This window comes from Harmonia axyridis, chromosome 2, assembly GCF_914767665.1.
Source record: "Harmonia axyridis chromosome 2, icHarAxyr1.1, whole genome shotgun sequence".
Taxonomy (NCBI): Eukaryota; Metazoa; Arthropoda; class Insecta; order Coleoptera; family Coccinellidae; genus Harmonia; species Harmonia axyridis.
In genome coordinates, this window is record NC_059502.1 from 28521906 (window position 1) to 28541171 (window position 19266).

General features: G+C 33.6%; 1 protein-coding gene across 3 annotated transcripts in view; it reads right to left on the minus strand.

The window, feature by feature from the left end:
* The window catches only part of LOC123672019 (nuclear hormone receptor FTZ-F1), a 159534-nt gene that overhangs the window by 123468 nt on the left and 16800 nt on the right, over positions 1-19266 (minus strand). The window lies entirely within an intron of this gene.

Sequence of the window (19266 nt, forward strand, 5' to 3'; positions counted from 1 at the left end):
CAAAAAAGTTATTAATTTTTATCTAGAAAATACCACCAAAACCGCAGTTTCCCTCCCTCCCCGAGGCCTGACAAACTATGTAGGGTATGTCATTTGATTCAGTTTTCTTCTGTTTACCACATACTAAAAGCAGAACACGGTACTAATTCAAACAAAAAAGTTATTAATTTTTATCTAGAAAATACCCCCAAAATCGAAATTTTCCCCCTCCCCGAGGCCTGACAAACTATGTGGGGTATGTCATTAGATTCAGTTTTTCTCTGTTCACCACATACCAAAAGCAGAACACGGTACTATTTCAAACAAAAAAGTCATGAAATTTTAACTAGAATCGGCCCCTATAACAACATTAACAACCCTCTGAATTGCTAAAAAATGTTCAATAATAGAAAAAATATGCAAAGTTTGTATTGCTTGAGTCAAATAATAAATTACTATCCATTTTCATATTGAAAATCATAAATATACCATTTTTTGCTTGGACCCTACTTTTGGCTCGGAGTGTACTTGTGGATGTGGATAACTTCACACCGGTAGGTATTTTGTATTTTTATATTCGTGTACAAACTTGTAGAGGATTTTTATTTAATAAGAAGAGCCTGTTTTTTTTTCATGAAATACTTAAATGTTTTGTTAAGTACCTACTTGACGATGTTTTTGATTATGTTTCCAATACGGTCCAGTAAAAAGCCTCTTTCACTATCACGGCAAATCAACCAAGTGCTTATCTAGGATAATCTGTGAACTTAAGATAATTGAAATATTCGGTGGCCACCAAGGTCTCCGGATTTAACAGATTTTTTCAACATTTTCAAATTGATAAATGTTGTTCTTTAAACGTGACCAAAGATAAAAATCTAACGGTATTAAATCCGAAGACCTTGGTGGTCACCTAATATTTTAATTATTTGAAGTTCACAGATTTATCAGATATGGGCACTGAAACTCTAGATGATTTTCATAGTTTGATGGGAACTTTATAAATTTTTAATTTCACGCAATTTTCCAAATTTCTCTTATAGCTTGAAAATAATTAATTAATTCACTTATAAAATCGAGCCCGAAAATGAGCCATTCACTATTCCTAGCTCAAAGGGATTCTGAGAGCCCCTGACTAGACAAAGAATTTGGGACATTAGATTGACATTATTGTTAACTTGTACAGGGTGGGCAAATAAGCGAGGTAAGCGGCTATATCTCAGGATCCACTCATCGTAGAGACTTGCGCTAAAAAATTTTACTACTAAAGTGATAAAGAGAACACACTGAAAATTGTTTTGAAGTTCATACCTCTACCGCTAGGGGGCGTAATAGCTACCGTCGAGTAGAAAAATGAATTTTACTCGAAAATGTTTCATATGAAGTTGAAGAAAAGATATCATCACTGTAATCCTTGGAAAATTCTCTATCTTTTTGAATTGTCACTTTCAATTTTACGACATCAAATAAGGGTAGGTGAAAGGAAGAAATCTGACTGATTGAAACGCCTGTAACTTCAGTTTAGCTCAACAGTTTTGAGCAAATTAGATCTCTTCTGAAAGATAATATCTTGTTGATTGAGGACAAAATATAGTCATGATAAATTGGTTTTTGCTGCTTTCGGTAGGGGCCGCTTAGTCAAAAGTTCATTGTTTTGTTCATTTTACTCCGAAATTTCAAATGTAATGATAGGATTTCCTCAACAGAAACAGAAATTCCATCAAATTTGCATGGAAAAACCTGAAATTCGCAAAGAGATAGTTTCAGGCGTTCTGAAGTTATGGCCGAAAGAAGATATTCTTCAACTGATGCACTGTGAAAAACCAAATTGTGGCTTTAAGTTCTGACAGAAAAAGAAATCCCATCAAATTTGTATGAAAAAACCAAAAGTTTGCAAAGCGATAGCTTCATGTGTTCTGGAGTTATGGACGAAAAAAGATATTCTTCAACTGATGCACTGAAAAACTAAATTGTGTCTTCTTTCGGCCATAACTCCAGAACGCCTGGAGCTATTGCTTTGCGACCTTTTGGTTTTTTTATACAAATTTGATGGGATTTCTGTTTCTCTTAGAACTTAAAGACACAAGTTGGTTTTTCGCAGTGCATCAGTTGAATAATATCTTCTATCGGCCATAACTTCAGAACGCCTGAAATTATCGCTTTGCGACCTTCAGGTTTTTTCATGCAAATTTGATGGAATTTCTGTTTCTGTTGAGGAAATCCTATCATTACATTTGAAATTTCGGAGTAAAATGAACAAAACAATGAACTTCTGACTCAGCGCCCCCTACCGAAAGCAGCAAAAACAAACTTATCATGACTATATTTTGTCGTCAATCAACAAGATATTATCTTTCAGACGAGATCTAATTTGCTCAAAAATGTTGAGCCAAACTGAAGTTACAGGCATTTCAATCAGTCAGATTTCTCCATTTCACCTACTCTTATTTGATGTCGTAAAATCAAAAGCGACAATTCAAAAAGATAGAGAATTTTCCAAGGATTACAGTGATGATATCTTTTCTTCAACTTCATATGAAACATTTTCGAGTAAAATGCATTTTTCTACTCGACGGTAGCTATTACGCCCCCTAGCGGTAGAGGTATGAACTTCAAAACAATTTCCATTGTGTTCTCTTTATCACTTTAGTAGTAAAATTTTTTACCGCAAGTCTCTACGATGAGTGGATCCTGAGATATAGCCGCTTACCTCGCTTATTTGCGCACCCTGTACAACCATTTTTGAGAGTGTAGGCAGTCATTTTCTGTAGATATATGTATATGAATTGCTTAATTCCTTGATTTTGTCTTTAAGATTCATGGATCGTATGATTCAGTTTGGAGGATCAATGGGACATAAAAATAGATTTTCGTTCCATATTACAGGGAGAGCTAGTTTCCGAACAAAACTGTGAATGTAAGGATTTCCAAAAGATATAAATAATTTCCTCTCCTTTTGGACTTTTCATTCTTTTTCACTTTAAATTCGAGCACTACGTATTTCCCTGGGAAAAATGGAGAAGACAACCGCATCATCAAACAGTTTGAATACCGTGTGCGTCGATTGTTTACATTCTTGTTTTCGTCCGCTGTTCGCGAATCGGAAAAATTTGCAAACGTTGTCGCAGTCCCGTAGCAAGGTCGTTCGAGGCCGCACGACCTTGGGAGTATTTTAAAAATAATTCGGCGACCGAAATCTGATTATGGTATGGAGAATCGCACTTGAGGTCATTCCGTCCCAGATACCCAGTACACTAGACCCAGTTCGACGTCGCCGCCGACGTCGGTCGTTCTCACGGACGACCAGTCGGCGATGTGGGGGCAGCTCCGACATGATTGTGTACGCCGCCCAAGGGCGCTTGGAAGGGGTAATCGAAAAAAAATTTTTAACATTGTTTGCTCATATCTAAAGGGTGTTTTTTTTTTAGAGCTATAGAACTTTTAAATTGCAATAAAACAACGATGGATTATTCGATTGACATGAATTTTATTTATCCGCAAGATAATCTTGTGGCATTACATTTTAAATATGATTTCTGGCATATGACCGCCACGGCTGGTTCGGATGTAGTCCAATCTGGACGTCCAATTTTCGATGACTTTTTCCAACATTTGTGGCCGTATATCGGCAATAACACGGAGAATGTTGTCTTCCAAATGGTCAAGGGTTTGCGGCTTATCCGCATAGAGTAGACCAATGACTTTATAAAGCCCCAAAGAAAGTAGTCTAGCGGTGTTAAATCACAAGATCTTGTAGGCAATTCACAGGTCCAAAACGTGAAATTAGGCGGTCACCAAACGTGTCTTTCAATAAATCGATTGTGGCCCGAGCTGTGTGACATGTTGCGCCGTCTTGTTGGAACCACAGCTCCTGGACATCATGGTTGTTCAATTCAGGAATGAAAAAGTTAGTAATCATGGCTCTATACCGATCACCATTGACTGTAACGTTCTGGCCATCATCGTTTTTGAAGAAGTACGGACCAATGATTCCACCAGCCCATAAAGAGCACCAAACAGTCAGTTTTTCTGGATGCGACGGTGTTTCGACATACACTCGAGGATTAGCTTCACTCCAAATGCGGCAGTTTTGTTTGTTGACCTAGCCATTCAACCAGAAGTGCGCTTCATCGCTAAACAAAATTCTCTTATGAAAATCGGGAACAACGGCAATCTCATTTTGCACTATTTGCAAGCGTTGTTCAGGCGTGAGTCTATTCATGATGAATTGCCAAACCAAACTGAGAATAAATCACTTGACAGTTGTAAAATCGGTCGCCATCTTGAACAGTAATGCCAACTTGAAGTTATATACCTCGAAAAAAAACACCCTTTATAATGTGAGAAAAAGAGGTTTGATAACGAAATTTGAATCAAATTACCCGAAATAATTTTTTTTATAACCAATTCGATTGTTCTTATCTTATACCGGGTGTTCCTGAATTGGAGTTACGAAGGAAAATGAGAGATAACTTGAATAATTTTAAAAATAAAATGGCTCATAAACATGGGTCTACAAATGCTTTGTTTCCGAGATGCAGGGTGTTTCTTGTAGTCCTACTTTTTTGAGATGCTAAACCAGTTTATCAAATCTTTATTAATTTTCGCTACAGAGTTGGTAAATAAGTACCAGAACTTATAATTAATTAATTTATCACAGCTACCTAACTGGATCTTTATAATAATTTGGATTTTCCTGAGAATTACTTTAGAGAGCTGTTTGAGTTTTTTTCTGGAATTCGATTGCGAATACCACAAAACTACAACAAACCAAAAAGTGTAGTAGGACCAGAGTTCCTTTTTACATTTTTCTTAACTACCAGTGGTTCACAAAAAAATAATTCTCGAGGAAAGAAGCGGGCACCATTCCAGAAATAAATTCACCCTGTAGATTTGCATTCAAAATTAGGATATCACATGTGAAAACTTTAAGTTGGAATATCTATAGCCAATAAGTTAAATATCTTCAATGCGAATTACTCAGTTCAGTTCTTTGATAACTACTTATTAAAATTTTATGACGAGAATGATACAAAAAACGGGTAAGTATATACCGATGACGAATGCAAATAAGGGGCGATTCCAAGAAAGCGGATAGAAAAATAATAAACCTCGGACTAAGACGAACTCGTAGTGCAAGAAAGTACTCATCTTGAAAGCGATAATAAATTAAATGAAAATAAAATTTTCGTTCTTCGTCTTTGCGAGATTTTATATTTTGAAAGGTTGGGGGGGGGGTGATTACCCCCAGTACCCCCCTTTTCTACGCCCCTGACGCCACCGATAACATTATTCAGCAATAGATGGAGATTCGAGTTATTTTAAAAATATACTTCATAATAGTTTTCTATATTTTCTGAATGCTTAATCGATTCTGTATCCTGTATGTGAATCAAAAATTCGTAACCCTAAAAGTAAAATTAGTGGTAAGAATCTACTGTGATAATATTGCACTGAATATCATTCTTTAATCACATCTTTTGAACTTCAGGTTTTTCTGTAGTGCAGTACTGCAAAATGTTTCTCTTCAGTTCAATTTATTTATTTTGCTTTAGAAATCAAAATATTAGTTAACCACAATCTACAAGACAGACAATTTTATTGAAAATGCCAAACCCCTCAAACATGAAAACTGCCAGAATTCAAACAATAACAATTAAGAATGAGATAATTATTTTAGCGACTCGGTGATTGATATGTGAATATGCTAATGTTCGGTGTATAAATTAATCTTATTTTACAATTTTAATTCAGTAATTTCTATGAAATCCAACGATTGTAAACTGAAACGCAATACTTGATAGCATTGACCTATTTCGAATGGATTTTCAGCATCATTAATTTGCTTGTTTATTCCAAGTAAAAAATAAATTACTCTTCATAAAACATCGTATTTATATCGGAAAATTATATATCATCAATCTACACCTATCTACAACACGAATTGCATTTATATCAGAACGTTTGACTGATTGAATACTTATTTCGATTGCTTCATTTCAAATCAGATGATGTTCTTGTAGTAAACAGAGAAATTATTTTTTCTACGACTTCTACGAAATATCGCCTTCATATTATCATTTACTTGCATTCAAAACAAATAAATCCCCATGATATGTGCTAAAAACATGTCTTAATACTGAAAGGTTGAAAGTTGTGTAGAATAATTACCTACCAATCTGAAATTTATGTTCATAAAATTTTGTCTATTTTAAAATTATAATAGTTCTGAACATTGTAAAAATTTTGAATGATTTACTGTTACCTACTTCTGAATAAACTTTCTTTCTTTCTTGTAGTTCAGACTATGCAGAATGGTTGCACACGCTGATAGAACAATTAAATCAGGCCTTCGAAAAGTTGTTGCTATAAAAACACAGGAAATATAAATGAAGGCCATTTAGAATTGAAGGACTATTTCTATTTTGTGAAAAAATACGGGATATTCACAATAGTGGAACAATTTCTTACTCGTGTGGTTGCGGAACTCGCCTCCAACTCGTGCCTTCAAACTTCCACACCCGTGAGAATTGTTTTTTTTTCCAACTATGGTCCGTTCAGGAATTATTACATCCAGCGCGGCTATGCAAAATTGAAATAAAGATGATAATGGCTCATTCAGTAGTATTTTGGTTTGCAGAATTCAAGTTGTTGTTGGGAATGTTATTGACAGAAGATACATATTACGACAATTGGGATTCAAAATGATGAAAATAATAGAAGTACAGGGTGTTTCACATAAGCGGGTCACTGGATGTTGTAGCTTATCCTTTGAGCAATATTGAAAAGTGACCCATCACAATGATATTATTTTTCAGGGGTTATCCAAATATGTTATCGGAAAAACTATCGAATCAAGATATGGAAAGTTATTGGGGAAAAATAATTTTTCCAAACAAAATTTTTTTTGCAAATTTGACTGGTTCTCAAAATGAGAAGGTCTTTAGACAATTTCTCACCAATTGTTTCTTCATTTGAACTTTTTTCCATTAGAAAAAACATAAATTTGGGTCATAGCTTCGTGATTGAAAACCATTTTGGAAAGACGAGCACGCCACTGGATCCTACGTTAAAAAGTGCCTGTATAATGTTTTAATTTCAGAGCTCTATCATCAGTATAAGTGGAGATATAAATGTTTTTCGATATCGCCATTTTTCCAATTTTTGCTTATAACTCGAAAACAAAAGAAGGTGGCCAAAAATGAATACTACCCTTGTTGGTTTCTCAGAAAAAGAGACCGAGAAGTGGGTATCAGATTTTGTCTATCTCCTCTGGTTTAAAAGTTGTAGTGCTAAAACATCGAAATTTGCCCACCCTGTACATGTACTGATTATTTCTATGATGAAACGAAGGAAATTTTAAGTGATATTTTTAACTAAAAATGAAGCCACGACTAGACCTTCGAGGTCTTATTTGATGACAATAATTCCTGAATGGACTATACACATTATATTATACTATTGTTTAATCCACTAATATTCGTTATCGAAAAAAAAGAGCTATCTTATGATACAAATATGTAATAATTCTATACAGTTTTAAGAAACGCCTATTTCGTATTTAGCTTCAGCATCATAATCTTCTGAAAAACATTCCATTATTGAGAATTCTTAAGAAAATATTTCTACTCCGGTTTTCAATTCTAATAATCGTCAATATGAAATTATTGTTGACATTTGTTTCGATCGGATTTTGATTCTAACCTTGTTACTGAATATTCTATTTCAAGATTCATTTTAGATAAAAATAAATAAAGTTTCAAAAATATTTTCATGAACTTTTTGTCATGTTCTAATAGATGTATTTATAGTAATAATATTCGAATTCAAATAGATCAAAAATAAAAAAAAATAATTTCCAAGAAAATGTTGTACTATACTTGAAAAGTATATGCAAAGGCAGAAGTAATATATTTTCTCTCGTAACCACAGCTTCGTCGAATACCTACGAACCTACGTTTTATTTTCTTTGAATCATGATATCTCTCAAAGACCAATTTCTAATAACCCAATGTTCATTTTTAGCTCTGATATTCCCAAACTCATAAAAACAAGAATATTTTATATTTATACACTTCGCCGTCAGAATAGGAAGTTTACCATTTTTAAATGAACTACAAAATGTAATTGTGTCATAGTTCTCCTTCATGGTAGTAGAAGGACCAATGGGAATTGAACCAAATTCGTCAGCGTTACGGACGTAATGTTGAAAAATACATTTCAAACTACGTCTTGAACTGTCAATAAAAGGGTGCCAATTTTTTAGAGTGTATTCTGCCAAACTCATTATGGCTAAAAGTCCTTTTGAATTGTTACAGAATAACATATTTTCTCCTTAGCGAAAAATCGATCTTTTCAATATCTCCTTGTCTTCTTTAAGACATAGGCTTGAATGTAATTTTCTGCGGATTTTGTAGCTGCATAGCTCTTTGTGTTTGAATTAAGTACTTTTTTTAAGAAGGCTTTTTCTTTTTTCTTCAATCTCATTATTGTAGGATACATTTTTTAGTTGTAATTTATGAATACTGCTGTGGATATATCCTCTTTGTATTCCTGTTTTCTCAAATAAATAAAAAAATAAATGAATCATCTTGATTTTTTTTTCATTGAATCCAGGAAGAACTTCCATCGAACTAATGAAATGGTTATTATTGTAATGTTCGGTTCATTATTCGATCGGTTGTACTTTGTATCCATATTTTAATATTGTTCATTGAAATTGCCGGAAGTAGTTTATGTACGGCTTTATACATCTAATGAACATTTCTTCTAAGCAACCAATATTTCATCGAAAGAACAAACTCAACATCAACTTCAGAATCATGATATTGTTGAACAGGGGTTCGTAACATCAACATCAATGACTCGTTAAAGAATGAAATTTCATTATATCGATGAAAAAGTACTGTAATCAATGAAATCAAGTTGATGATTGCCATTCTTTACTACAACGAACAAATTTTTTTCAGTGTAATGAAACCATTCAATGTACAGTAATCTCTCTCAAAGTTAAGAGATCGCAATAAATAAAAAAAGGAAATGTTCAGAGAAGACAACATATGAGTTTTCGTAAACATTATCATCTGTCATTTCAAGGTGTTTGAAGTGACTTTTAACAATTCATTGTTAAAAGTCACTTCAAACCACTTTCAATACAGCTATAATTTTTGATTCATCAAAAATATTGAATCCATAATTATTTCAAGATCACTTTGTAATTCATTTTAACATTGGTTTTCCTTTTTATAGCTGAATACAGTTTTTATTTTTGAGTTACTCTCTCAGTCTCTCGACGTTTCTCATTACTGCATAAATTTTTAAATTTTTAGTGAATAGTCTATGAGTTAGTTATTGAGATCATAGTCCTCTTTTGTGTGTGAAGTCGATTGTCTTTCAGCAGAGCTTTTCACTACTGCGAATAATTATAATTTTTCGTATTCAATCAAGTAGGTTGACAACCATCACTTTGACAGAAGACCATTGTGGTTTCGAATAATTCAGATTAATTAATTATTTCGTTATTATATTTTTCTGTTCATAATTGTTTCAAAATAAACGATATCAACCTAATGCAACTCAATTCTCAATAAATATAAACTGAAATAGTAGGTATACAGCTATAAAAAGGAAGACCAATGTAAAAATAAATTACAAAGTAATCTTGAAATAATTATGGATTCAATATTTTTGAAAATTCATTGTTAAAAGTCACTTTCACTTTCAGGTATCCATGTTTTTAAAAACTTCACTTTTACGTTGAAAATTTGTGAAGTAAAACTGTCTGCGCGAAAATTTGAAGTACACGCCTCAGTTTAGTTTTTAGTGGTGTTTCCGAATATTAAAACAGAATTTCAAAATTCCGATGTACAGGGTGTTGTTTCGAGGATTCAAACGATTCATAATTTTTTGTTAACCCGGACCTGGATTTTCAAGGCGGTTATTGCATGATACATTTGGGCTCTCAATTAGGAACATATTTGCCAAATATGAAGAAAATATACCGGGTGGTTCGTTTGATATGGCCTCAGAAAGAAACAGGCAAAATTCATAAAACACCCTGTATCTCGGCTACGAAGAGAGTAAGACCCAATAAATGGGGTATCTCCAGAACCGCCTTGGTGCCTCCTATGCACCTGTGAAGTATTTCCGTTTTCCAATGAAACACCCTGTATAACAAAAATGGAGTAAACTGAGGACAGTGTTTGAACAGTTATGTTCCCGAGTAATCAAGCTAGAATTCAAAAATATGATTGTTCTAGATAGTCGCCCAAAGGGTTTAAGAGCAAATAAATTATAAATTTCGTAGAAATCAGCTAGCTTGTATTTCGGACCCCAAAATTTATTTTTTCGTTCCAAATTCAAATTGATAAAAATCAAAATAGATCATCTTTCAATTGGTGCTGTTATTTGATAGAGAGCCAGTATATGTCGAAAGAAACGTAAAATCGTCATCCAATTTCGAAGTCAGTCGAATTGTAAACTGGGCATTACGCAAGGGAAGCATTAGAACCTGTTACATAAATAATTCATTTTTGGACATTATGACACAACTGCGCGATGAGAAAAGTGAAAATGCGCGATGTCCGATCTGTGTCGAGGTAAGGATGTTCGATGCAGCCAATTCTGAATCTGGATTACTCACCGACCGGCCAACGTATGGCTATGTTTTCATTCTGAAAAATGTTTTAAAAATAACGAAAGTGAGTGTGAATATTACATTGCCGCTAGTGTGGCAGTAGGTCAGTGTGTCAACGAGAGTGAATCCAGTTCTATTGACTTCAAGGTCGACCTCGACCGTGCGTAAATAAATATTCTTTATCAGTTTGACCTACTTCGAAAAAAATCCGTTTCGATTACCGAGAATTGAGGGATTTTTCCGAAATATTTCGGGATTCTCCTCAACGGAATTTAATACGATATCGAAAAAAAAATTGATGAATCGGTAGCTTTTCGAGCGCTCGTTCAATGATGAAGCTATCCACAGAAAATTTTGTACGAAGCTTGAGATAAGGGTTCTGATTTTTTTAAGTTGAATCAGTCAAAAATCTGGAAAAGTATACATTTCACGGAAAAACGTTTCGAATAAAAGACTGATAGTGTTGAAGGGCAAGTTCACTTATGCTAAATTCTTACTTTACATCTCAAATTTCAAGTAGGAATCCCTGTTTTTTATTGCAGATTCGTATTCTACGACAAATGATACAAAGATTCGTAAGAACAATTTTTCACGATTCGTCACAGACTCGCAGATGGCTCTGCAATTGAATTCAAATTTTTGTCCGAACGACCTTGACGTATCCGTTTCAATAATCATTCACATGAATTTGTGACATTTCCTGCGTTTCAGTCATTGTTAATTCGGAAATGGTGAAATTATCTGTTCTTGGTATTTTATGTTCGAAATATTTCTCATTAATTAAAAATCAAATATTAATCGAACGAAAATCGAATCGAAATGGATCTCTTCAATTTGGAATATAGTAGAAGTCACCATCAAACCATATATTATGTAACTCTATGCGCTATTTTTTCCATTGTTTTGACGACTAGTTCGACAATTCACGAATAAAATTTCATGTTAATGATTAATGAACACATTAAGGTCATTCAGACAGAAAATTCTAATTCGATTACAGAGCCATCAGTGACCAATCGTGGAAAATTGTTCCATGGTTCCGATGATGTGATAAGCTTGAAATTTTGCACGAAGCTTGAAATTATTATTTCATATCAAACTCCAAAATGTCAAGTCTATCTGTTCCGTGAACACAGAAATATTGGGTAATTTCGATATTTTTCCAAATTTTCTATGGTTCTGATCAAGAGATCAAAATAAAATTGTCATTCTATATCCAAATATAAATTTTCATTTCGATCTTGCTTTCATATGCAATTTCGACATTAATAAGAAAACGACATTTCGAAAGCCCATATATATGGAACCCCTATTCAGATTTTGCGCATTAGCTTATTGTGACATTCCAGATCCCAATAACTTAGTCTGAAAATTTCAAGTTTCCATGTGCTATGTATACATTATCTACAAATAAAGGCCAAAAATTTCTTACTTCAAATTGCTCACCCAGTATTTTTATATCTTATTGAACGTAAAAATTAATTTCAAAACAATTTTTATTTCCTAAACCTTTTAGTTTTTATTACTGGAAGACTATCAGATTTGGCAGAAAGATTTTTCTTCAAAGAATAATGACAATTTGGAAAACGCTTTTTTCTCTCCTATCTCAATACAAAAAAAATTCGGATGAAAACGTGAAAGATGTTGTCAATTTGCATCCCATAGAATTGACGAATCAAATCGTGAAAATGGTGAAACATTGGTATTTATATGTAGTAACATTCGGTAAAATTTCAGGACCATCTGATTGGACATAATGAAAAAAATTGAAACACAAGATTTAATCTGTATCTTTGACGAGCCGAAACTTTGGAACAAATTCATAAACGAAAAAAAAAATCATGGAAACAGACATAAGCTTAATCAAGGAGTCACCACCTGAATATTTACCAAACCCTCTATACAGGGTGGCCACTTTTTCAATGGGATTGTATTGGTTACTTTTAAACCATAAGAGTTAGAAGGTCGGTCAAATGGAGAAAAAGTTGCATGCATAGAAGCATTATCAAGCAGTTCAAACAAATCGAGATTATCAGGGCCGGTAATTGAGATATCATAAAAAAAATAAATTAAGTCATTTTGATTTTTCTTTTTTTCCCACTTTATTTCAAATATTATCAAAAAATGTTACAGGAATTTTTTATTCGACAGTATATTCTTCTCAATTTGACGTAATCAGATTTCGTATCCAACGTTTCGTGCTCTCTGGGCCACCCCCAACCTCATTTTTTTCAATACGGACCTGTATATTTTATGACACTTTTCGAAATAACTTTTAACGCGGAATTCAACGATATATCATACAATGTCATTCAAAGTTGATTTTCAGGTGATTTTGATAGTCAAGAGACGCGAATACAATGGTTTCAAATTTGAATACCAAGCCTTGCAAAACTTATATCGTAATGATATCAAAATAAAGTCGATTCTGTAATTTGTTTCAACGGAACAATAGTGATGTCTCGCGAGAAGATTGAGAATTTATTCGAAGGTATTCAAGAAGACAAAATAAGCAAATGTATAAGAAGTATGGGTTCCAGAACCGTTAAGTGCATTTTACAAAATGGTGGACATTTCGAACACTTACTTCATTCATTTTCATTTACTTTCGAATAATCATTTGATTTTTTTTCATTAAATGATAATTCGTTTAATTATTATGAATTGAAATATGTAAATAATTATTACTTGTTTCTTGATTTGATTCTGATATGTTTCATTCAGTTCAAGATGAGTAAGTTGATTTTCTCATCGAAATGTATTGCATGTTGTTAATTAAACTAAAGGTACCTAAATGTAATACAGATCCGACCTAAAGAAATTTGGATAAGGGTCAAATTCACCTGAAAATCAACTTTGAATGACATTGTATGATATATCGTTGAATTCAGCGTTAAAAGATATTTCGAAAAGTGTCATAAAATATACAGGTCCGTATTGAAAAAAATGAGGTTGAGGGTGGCCCAGAGAGCACGAAACGTTGGATACGAAATCTGATTACGTCAAATTGAGAACAATATACTGTCGAATAAAAAATTCCTGTAACATTTTTTGATAATATTTGAAATAAAGTGGGAAAAAAAGAAAAATCAAAATGATAGAATTTACTTTTCCTATGATATCTCAATAACCGGCCCTGATAATCTTGATTTGTTTGAACTGCTTGATAATGCTTCTATGCATGCAACTTTTTCTCCATTTGACCGACCTTCTAACTCTTATGGTTTAAAAGTTACCAATACAATCCCATTGAAAAAGTGGCCACCCTGTATAAAGATTGTTTTTCACCTCCACATAAATTGAATTCCATTCCATCCTACGATTTCTATTCTCCTAATAATAGAACGATAATCTAAAAGAATCTAGGAAACAATTAGCAGAATAGCCCAAATTCAAATCGACATCTCAAAATATACGGGCTTATCGAACTAATTCATATCTCAAGTGAGTTAAAATTGATTTCGATAGTATTTAAATCTCCCAATCATTGACAAAATTTTCTGACCTACTGACCCATTCTCGCTCAAATGATATTTCCAAATCGAAGTCGACCCACTTATTCCGAAATTGAATGATTGAATGAATAATTTCGGTAAATTACAGGCTTGTTACAAAATGTTGCAGGATAATTTTTTCCCGATTGGATTACAACTTACGTTTCGTTTTTTTCTCATGAAAAGTTGGCTCTACGCAATAATTCTGAAATATTCGACTCGGTGAAAACACACTAACAATTTCTTTTAAATCTTTCTAAATAAGAATTATCAAATTTTTGGGAGATTCTCTATAAAGATGAATAAATAAATTTATTGATGAATGCGTTTGTGTAACATTTTTTTTCTGTTTTAAATATTAGTTGTATCGAGAAAATAGTATTCTGAATAGTGAATTTTCCAATAGGTACACGCCTCAGAGTAATTAACAGAGATGGAGGGAGCATACGTCATTTTCAGTAAGCGAATTTTATCCCCAATATGAATCTTGATACAAGGGGCGCGGAAATGAAAACATATCAGTGATACGATATTTCATTCAATTCGCGGGTTTCTCCGCAAAAAACACACTTCTTATGTCCCATAGTGAATCAAATGTTCATATAAACTCAAAATATTTTGAGATAAATACCTAAATATATCAGAAACTCAGAAAACAAACTTCAACCTCGCCAAACGACGTGAAACAATCGAAGACACTATAGAAACGCAATATTTGCCAAACCTTAGATTTCAACAGGTATAGAATAGGTAAAAAAAATAATAAATATTCTGCCTATTATAAATTCAGAATTTAGGAAAAATATGGCACTCGAAATATTCAAATTTGCACATTTAATCGTGAATCACTTAAATAAATATAAATGTCATTCAATATATGATAATATAGATTCATAAATATAAAGTAAAATTGTGGATTTGAAAATATATCACAATCCAACGACGTAATCTAACCATTGTGGGGGACTTTTAAAAATTGAGTTTACTCCCTCTATCTAACCCAATTTTTATAGAATAGTGTAGGATTTTACAATTCGAATCGAAACAATTATTCCATCTAATAATACAATTTCAGTTGGTCAAATTCCTCATGTTGTTTAGCTTCCGCGCATGTTCCATTCCATGTTTATCTTCTCGTATTAATTCTTTCAGTTAGAGTAGTTATTCAACGTAAACTGTGGTTTCCTATTCTGTATTCCGTCTTTTCATATTTGTTTCACAGGTCCCTCAATGTTCATTTTCATTCTGTTCAAATGTCCTCACCAACTTAGTTGACTTTTATCTTAACTTCGTTTAACGGTTCTATCTCTAGATCTTGACATATTTTTTTAATTTGTTATTTTATGCTTCCTCATTATGCTCTTCACTTTTCTTAGGTATTTCGTTTCCACAGCTAGATTCTACTTTTCTGTTTTCCACCCAAGGCCTATGATTCACATGAATATATCATTCTTTCTCATTGCAATTTCCATTCATCATTTGGTGCAATTTTATTGCACTGTCTATTCTTGTATTGATTGCCTGTCTTGTTGATTCAATTCAACTCCCAAGTATTTTTTATATGAAAAATAAGTTGATTAAGTTGATGTCGATGCCTAGGATTATGAAAAAAATTCCGCCAGTTAGTCCAAAAAACATCATTTGAAATACTATCACAAAGGAGATAACAAACATCTCAGATTCCAAACGTTCCTTATCAAATCGTCTCGCAATGTTCCTCCACTTATTCATTGAACAAATAGGTTTAAATTTAACTATATCATGATAACGAAAGTGAAAAACAATTACATAAATACAATCATGTAGGATAATTTTTATTGTCTCGGCACACTGACCTAGTGACAATGCTACTAGTTTATAATGTAATAATGTGTCAAGGCTCCGGAATGAATTCAATATGGATTTGAGCAAAGGACGCTTGTAGTAAACATTATTCCCATTCCTTATTTAGAATTTAGATTGCGATTCGAGCAGAGAATGGTTTATTTCAATCACGCATGATGTATGTGCCAACCGTAGTTTGAAATGGAAATCGGTAATAGCGAGTGAAATGAGATATTACGTCAGTCGATGCTCACGAGCTTGACACATAGATGGCGCATAAAATGAAAATTGATCATTTCCAGAAAATATAAGGTGTGTGAATAAGTCTTTCCCGTTTTTTTTTCATATTTTGAGCCTTTATTGTGAAAAAATGGTTACAAATGAATTATTGAAAGTATTGGCCATCGCTAGCTACAACTTTTCCCCATCTTTCTGGCAACATACGAATCCCGTTGCGAAAAAATTCGACCGGTTTGGCCTCTATCCAGTCATCCACCCATTTTTTGGCTTCCTCGTAGGAATGGAAGTGCTGGTCAGCCAGGCCATGCGTCATCGATCTGAAGAGATGGTAATCAGACGGAGCAATGTATGGACTATACGGCGGGTGGGGTAGGACTTCCCATTTGAGCGTTTCTAAGTATGTTTTCACCGGCTGTGCAACATGTGGGCGAGCATTGTCATGTTGCAAAATAACTTTGTCGTGCCTGTCGGAGTATTGTGGCCGTTTTTCTCGCAGTGCGCGGCTCAAACGCATCAATTGTCGTCGATAGACCTCGCCTGTGATCCTTTCATTCGTTTTCAGAAGCTCATAGTAAACCACACCTAGCTGGTCCCACCATATACAGAGCATGAGCTTGGCGCCATGAATATTTGGCTTGGCCGTCGATGATGATGCATGGCCGGGTAGTCCCCATGATTTTCTTCGCTTCTGATTATCGTAACGGATCCACTTTTCATCGCCAGTCACGATACGATGCAGAAAACCCTTTCTTTTATGTCGCTGAAGCAGCTGTTCGCAAGTGAAAAAACGCCGTTCGACGTCTCTCAGCTTCAGTTCGTACGGCACCCAATTTCCTTGCTTTTGGATCATTCCCATGGCTTTCAAACGCTTGGAAATGGTTGTTCGGTCAACTCCCAATGCTTCAGCAAGTTCTTCTTGCGTTTGACACGAATCTTCATCAGGCAAAGTCGCCAATTCTTGATCTTCAAAGATTTGCGGCCGCCCGGAACGCTCCTTGTCTTCCACGTCGAAATCGCCACTTTTGAAGCGTCGAAACCATCCGCGAACACTTGAATCATCGACACAACCTTCTCCATAAGCTTCCTGAAGCAACCGATGCGCCTCGGCAGCAGATTTCTTCAAATTGAACCAATAAAGTGAAACTTCCCGCAAATGACGTCGACTCGGCTCAAATTTCGACATTTTCACGATTTCAAAAATTTATGATGCGAAAAAATTTCAACTAATGTGTTAGTGTGGAATTGTTGACAGATGAATAAGCTTTGATTATGACATATGTAACCATTAAATACTCGCACAGTATTGGTGGCGCCATCTCTTACAAAAAACGGGAAAGACTTATTCACACACCTTATAAAATCTGTGATCTAAAATCGGGCTTGTAACTGTTTGTTCATTCAAAAGAATATTTGGGTATAAATTATACGTATTTACTGTTAGAGTGTTAGCCTTGCATATATTTTTTGACAAATACAGACACAATCATGCGTTACACTTTCAATTAAAATGGTAGCCAATAATTGCATAGATTAATCGAAGTATCATGATTATTTTAATGAAGAATATAATTGAAAATGGTTGCAACCCATATAGGTATCATTGGTAAGATCTTGCTTGAAAGACAAAAATGTTACAGTTCAGCTTATACTATTTCAAAAGAAGAGATTGAACTAAAATATTTTTGATTAATTTACATATAGTACATAATAATAATAATAATAATATTTCTTTATTTAGTAAAAATTACTAATTACATCTGAAGTTATTGCAAGTAGCTGAAGGAAAAGTTTATTTGTGAAGAATCAAATATCTTTTAGAACAATCAATATTATCGTCCGAGATTGTGATGGTTTGTTAATACTTTTTTCATAATGGGGGTGCCAAAAAATTAATGGCCTCAGGTGCCTTAACTAGCCGTGTCGCTAAAACCTAATTCAGAGTGAAAGCATTTTCAATTTTTTTTCGTCAATATTTCCGAACAGTGTGCATTGAGTTGATTGCAATATCAAAATATTAAATGATTTCGCTTGGAAAAAAGTTGCATGTACGAATAATTTCCATTTTGAAATCATTGTAAATGGTTTTTCAATAAAAGGATTCTTTTTTATTTAAAAAAAAGTATATAACAAGAAAAATGAATGGATGTTTATTTATTGGGAAAAGGAAAGATTCTGAAAAGAAAAAACAGCCACTGATGTTCCAGGAAAAATTTCATCCTATGAATTTGAATTCAAAATTAGCATATCACATGATGAAACTTCGAAATAAGAATATCTATCTCAAATTTGAGTTGAATATCTTGTGAAAGGAAGGTGCTATGAGCAGAAAACTTCAGATCAAACTTCAACAACCTGCATCTCGAGAAAACAAGTGTTTCGGGCCAATGTTTATACGACTTCTTTTTTCTCAAAATGATCCGAGGCATCTCTCATTATCGTTTTTACCTCCAATTTAGGAACACTGATTTGTCGAAAAGCATCCCTTTATCGGTTCTTCAAAAATGTCACTCGTTTCAAATAAATTGAGTTTTTCGACTTCATTTTTTGATGGGACCGCTTATATTTTTTATTTAATTTATTTCAAAATTTACTTCAGTTTGTGTTTTTTCAGTAATTTTTATGGTTTATACATATTTTACTCATAACACATCATAGAAATTAATTACCATTTTGGAGATATAGAGAAATGTTGGTGTTTTTTAAATGGATTACCCTTCATATAACTTGACTGCAATTAAACACAGAATGATTTAAATCTCGAAATAAATTAAATAAATATTTATATATAAAAAAAATAAAAAAATAGAAGTCGAAAAACTAAATATCTTTAACGGATGACAATTTAAAAAATATAAAATGGGATGCTTTTTGACATCTTCGGCTAAAAAATCTGCATTGAAAAATATATGGTGTCCTATTAAAAAACACCAACTTCCAACACTATATCTATAAAACGGTAATTGATTGCTATAATCTGTTAAGAGTATCATGTAAACCAGTGATCCCAAAGTGGTCCAGGTGGGCCCCCGGGGGACCACGGTGTCGTGAAGAACAAATGGGGTCCATAAGTTGTTAATGGGGGTCCACGAAAAA